Source organism: Ornithorhynchus anatinus, chromosome 1, assembly GCF_004115215.2.
Source record: "Ornithorhynchus anatinus isolate Pmale09 chromosome 1, mOrnAna1.pri.v4, whole genome shotgun sequence".
In the NCBI taxonomy this organism is placed as follows: domain Eukaryota; kingdom Metazoa; phylum Chordata; class Mammalia; order Monotremata; family Ornithorhynchidae; genus Ornithorhynchus; species Ornithorhynchus anatinus.
The window spans coordinates 13,790,485-13,796,158 of record NC_041728.1 but is presented as its reverse complement, the minus strand read 5'-3'; the positions used below and the strand labels follow the sequence as shown (position 1 = coordinate 13,796,158).

The following is a 5,674-nucleotide window of genomic DNA, read 5'->3' as shown; positions in this document are numbered from 1 at the left end:
TTTGGGAGCTGGGCAAGAGCCCTCAGTGGAGGGCTCTATTTTGTAATAAGTATTATTATGGTATTTGTTTAGCTCTGATTATTCTCCAGGCACTGTTCTAAGTGCTGGGGTGGATACAAGCAAATCGGATTGGGCACAGTCCCTGTCCCATCTGAGGATCACAGTCTCGATCCCCATTTTAAAGATGAGCTAACTGAGGCCCAGAGAAGTGAAATGACTTGCCAAGGCCAAACAGCAGGTAAGTGGCAGAGCTAGGATAAGAACCTAAGACCTGCAGTGTGACTTAGTGGAAAGGGCATGGGCTTGGGAGTCAGAAGTCGTGGGTTCTAATACCAGCTCCACCACTTGTCAGCTGTGGGACTTTGGGCAAATCTTTTCACTTCTCTGTGCCTCAGTTACCTCACCTGTACAATGGGGATTAAGACTGTGAGCCCCACATGGGACAGCCTGAAAACCTCGTATCTACCCCAATGCTTAGAACAGTGCTTGGCACATAGTAAGCACTTAAACACCATCATCATCATTATTATTATTATTCTGACTGCCAGGCTTGTGCTCTATCCACTATGTCATGCTGCTTCTGTTTTTATCTTTGGACTGTTTGGAAAATTTGATTTCCTGGTGATACATTTCTCAGGAATGTTCACTTCTTGACACATAAGTGCTTAACCAATACCATCATTATTATGATGTCCTTGTAAATACAGTTTTTCCCAAGTGTGTTGTTAGCACATAAGTTCCTATTATTAAGGTAAATGCAAGGTTAGATCATAGATAAATACAAGATAATCATATCGGGCACAATCCCTGTCCTACGAGGGATTTCCAGTCAAAGAGGGAGAGAGAGCAGGTATTTTATCTCCGTTCTGCAGATGAGGAAACTGAGGCACAGAGAATTAAGTGACTTGCCCAATGTCACAGCAGGTGTGACAGAGTCAGGATTAGAAACCAGAGTGGGGGCAGGATTTTCATTCATATCATTATAACTCCGTCAGATGGTAGCTTCAAGTGTGTAACAGACGATTGAATGGTTTTTCACTGCAAAGGATTGATCCTTCTTGATTCAGTGAATCATTTTTTGACCAATCATCATTTTTTCAGATGCTGCAATGAAAGTTGTGCTGATTTTAGCTTTGGCAAAACATGGGAATGGGAAATAAAATCTTTCACTCCACAAATTGGCAGCTCTGACGGGTGGCAAAATAAATCAGTATCCCTTGTACAATGAGCTTACAACAGAAAGTAAAAAGGTGGCATAGCATTATTTGGCTAAGACATCTGGCCCTGTCTGTGAATGCATATCGAAGTCCAAACAAAGATATTTATACAGTCTGTTATCTCTGGGCAGGGAAGCCACGTGATTGTGCTAAGTGAAGCAAAACCTTAGTGAGGAAATCATCCTAAACTTTCTCAGCCTTCTCCCCGCTACCCCCCCAGCCCTCCACCAGTGTAATTTAGCTTGAGGGTTAGAAGTATGTGCAGTTTGATATGAAATCCCAAGGCAAGGCGTTAAGTCAGCCTCAGAGGCATCCAGGAAGTTTGGGAGAACACATTTTCCACAGAAGCATTTTCTGTGAGCTCAGCCACACTTCAGCAAGCCCCATTGCAGCTGGGGCTTGCTCTATCCTGGCTTGTTTCACCAGAATGAAAACCTGCTGTTGACTGGTGGGGGCCATGTTGGATATAATATGTGATCTTTTTCTGAGAGATGATTTGGGGCATTTCTCAAATCTTCACAGCTCTTTATAGTCTTGGTGGAAGAGAGCTCATTTTACCTCTGCAACCCACAGAAGGATCCTGTGGTATGGAGAGATGACAGTCAGTCATTTGGGCTAGAATTCAACTTTCTGGATTCTCTCTGAAGATCACCAGATGCCTCTGATCACAGCATCGTCGTTAACTATCCTCGGGTAGTCATTTCCTTCAGATGTGTTGTAGTTGGGAAATAATGATGGTTACAACTAGCTTTCTATTGAAAAGTTTAAAAAAACAAACAAAAGAGAGTGTGGGTGCTGGGAATAGCATTTCATCTGTTTCCTCATAATTAAAGAACTATAGTAATTTCATCAGATTAGATTGAAGTTTTCCATGAAATTCCATTAGGCAGTGCTGGGAAATTTCATTCTTGCCATCTCTGGATTACTAGAGAAATTAGATTCGCTCTTGTGGTCAGGGAATGGTCTACCAACTCTGTTGTACTCTTCCAAGCATTTAGAGTGCTCTGCAAATAGTAATCACTCTATAAATAGCTTAGATTTTTTTTTTTGCAGGGGGACTTACTGTCATTTATACTTCGAGCCCATTCTAGGAGCACAGAGCTGTTATTGACACAACATGGCATCTGTAAACTTCCTGTTCCTCCACCCCATGGCACTATGGGATCTGTTTTCACTTTTGCTTCTTTCATGGTGGAAAGTCATGAAAAGAGATTTGGATTTCCCTGGCAAATATAAATGCGAACATAAGCTATTTTAGATGCAAGATTATGAATGATTGGAAACAAGGGATCTACGTTTAAGAGTTAACAAGATAAAAGCAAATGAAATTTAACCAGACTCTGTATTAGGGCTTGGGTAAGCAATCAGGGCAGAAGGGAAATAACAGAATGTTCACATCTGCAAATCCTTTAGGTGCTCTTCAGGTTGGAAGGGAATGGGTTGTGAGTTGCAGTTTCTATGTGCTCTGTTATACTGTACTCTACCAAGTGTTTAGTACAGTGCTCTGCACACAGTAAGAACTCAATAAATGTGATCGATTTTGTGATTGATTAGGCAGTGACTTCCCTTTGAGGTTCTCTCCTAGTTACCAGAGTTGCTCTCTGACTCTTTTGTACTTGAGCTCACAGATAGCTTCTCAAGTACTTAATGCAATAATAATAATAATGATGGTATTTGGTAAGTACTTACTATGTGCCAAGCACTGTTCTAAGCACTGGGGTAGATACAAGGTAATCAGGTTGTCCCACGTGGGGCTCACCATCTTAATCCCCATTTTACAGGTGAGGTAACTGAGGCACAGAGAGGTTCAGGGACTTGCCCAAAGTCACCCAGCTGCTAAATGGCAGAGTTGGTATTAGAACCCACGACCTCTGACTCCCAAGCCCGGGCTCTTTCGGCTAAGCCAAGCTGCTTCTCTAAAACTGTGGCATCTGTTAAGCACTTACTATGTGCCAGTCACTTCACTAAATGCTGGGGTGGATACAAGCTAATTGGGTTGGACACAGTCCCTGATCCACATGGGGCTCACAGTCTTGATCCCCATTATACAGATGACATAACTGAGGCAGAGAGAAGTAAAATGATTTGCTCAAAGTCACAGAGCAGATAAGTGACTGAGCTGGGATTAGAACCCAGGTCCATCCGACTCCCAGGCCCATGCTCTATCCACTAGGCCATGCCCCAGGTGCTAAATGAATTCCACCGATTGGTTGATAGGCAAGAATAGCAGTAATAGTATTTACTGAACATCCACCTGTTGTGGTAAACTCTTGAGAAAATACCAAGCAAATATGAACATGCATTCCCTGTCCGCAAATAGCTCACACTCTAACAGGGGAGGCAAACTCATTCTCTACCTCCCTCTTTCCCCCTCTCTGTCCCTTCCCCTCTCTGTCCCTTCCCCTCTCTGTCTCTTCACTCTTTCTCCCCCTTGCTGTCCCCACGTGTGTGTGAGTGTGTGTGTGTGTCTCCCCCCGTTTTCAGAATTCTTTGCAAAGATAAAACCAAACGAAAGTACAAAATTACTGCTCTACAATTCACACACTAGGCCAGAAAGCAGCCTCCACTCCTTGATTATAACTTCTCATGGCAAACAGTATAATTAATGCTGAGAGAGTGATTATGTTCCAAGTCCCTCATTTCGCACCCATTCAAACTTCCTCCTTTTTTCATTTTTGGGCTAAAATTCAAATAGAAAGCTTAGAAATGGAAGCGACTGATGCAAGCAGTGAGGACTGAGAAAGGAAGACACGCAGTCATAATTGAATCAAGACCACCCTCTCCCTCGGTAGTGTAGCTTGTTAAGTGTATAATAGAGAAGCAGCGTGGTTCAGTGGAAAGAGCACGGGCTTGGGAGTCAGAGGTCATGGGTTTGAATCCTGGCTCTGCTGCTTGTCAGCTGTGTGACTCTGGACAAGTCACAACTTCTCTGGCCCTCAGTTACCTCTATGTCTACCCCCAGCGCTTAGAACAGTGCTAGGCACATAGTAAGCGCTTAACAAATACCAACATTATTATTATTATTATTATTACCTCATCTGGAAAATGAGGATTAAGACTGTGAGCCTCACGTGGGACAACCTGATTGCACTGTATCTACCCCAGCGCTTAGAACAGTGCTCTGCGCATAGTAAGCGTTTAACGAATACCAACATTATTTTATTATTATTGCTATAGCAAAATGATTTGAAAAATAAATTTGAATGTGGGCATCATTGGGCGTGAATGGATATTACAGGGTAATAGAAGGATGTTAGCTTATGAGCGTTGGATAAACTCGAAGGAAAGAGATCCATAATTGCTGGTGAGAGGGAAATATGTGGGATATTAGAAGATAAACCTCTAGCATCCAACAAGGTACATTCATCAAAAGATCCATCTATCAAGCAAGGTAGCTATCACAAATATTTCCTCCAAGCAGAGACAGATGATGGGCTTACATGGACAGATACCACATTGCATATGTTCAAACAACCAATCATATTTATTGAGTGCTTACTATGTGCAGAGCACTGTAGTAAGCCCTTGGGTGAGAACAACACAGCAGAATTAGCAGACGTGTTGCCTGCCCTTAACGAGCTCCCAGTCTATGTTCTGAGGTTATCTTAGCCTGCCTTAAAGTGCTTCTTGTACCCACCCTGTTGGGACATGGACCTGATCCAGTTCTTTTGTTTCTAGATTGTCATTTTACTCATCACTTCAATTTGGCCCCCTGACAGACGATTATGAGGCAGGGCCATCTTGATTAGCTGCTAATTATATGCTTTGACAGGCTCCCTTTTTTCCCCATGTTAGAACAGGCCTGTTTGGGGAAAAAAACAAACAAACAAAAAAACAGCAAAAGAGGGATGAAACACTTTAGAATGAAGATCCAGTTTTGTCTTTAAGAAACTCACCAGGCAGGCTGTAGCAAAATTGTGGCCATGGGAAACCTAATGAGAAAGATGGATGGAATCTGACCAAATGCATGGAATAATTTTATTCACATGGGTGTGCCTTTTTAGGGCAGATCAAGTTCTATCAGTGAAGATTGCCCAATCTTTCCTCTCTGCACTTGAAAGAATTCAGAGAGCTCTGCCCAACTTTACTTTCTCCTCCTGATGCTTTTTTTAGGCAAGAACACTAAGGTACTTTTTTATGGTATTTGTTCAGTGCCTGCCACCTAGTAAGCACTTTACTAACTGCTGGACTAGATAGCTACAAGCGCATCAGGTTGGATACAGTCTATATCCCACATGGGACACACAGTCTTAATCCCCATTTGTCAGATGAGGTAACTGAGGCACAGTGAAGTGACTTGCCCATAGTCATTCAGCAGGTAAGTAGCAGAGCTGAGATTAGAACCCAGATCCTACAGATTTCCAGGCCTAGGCTCTATACACTAGGCAGGCAGCATAATAATAATGATAATGACAAGAATAATCATAATAATCGCGGTACTTAAGTGCTTAGTATGT

General features: G+C 42.6%; 1 long non-coding RNA gene across 1 annotated transcript; it reads right to left on the bottom strand.

The window, feature by feature from the left end:
* Positions 1–1,664: 1,664 nt before the first annotated feature.
* On the bottom strand, positions 1,665–5,133 carry LOC114809032. The gene is made up of 2 exons (XR_003756795.2): positions 4,855–5,133; positions 1,665–1,969 (listed from the first exon to the last, which is right to left on the bottom strand). It is a non-coding gene; the product is annotated as an uncharacterized LOC114809032 (long non-coding RNA).
* Positions 5,134–5,674: the final 541 nt, after the last annotated feature.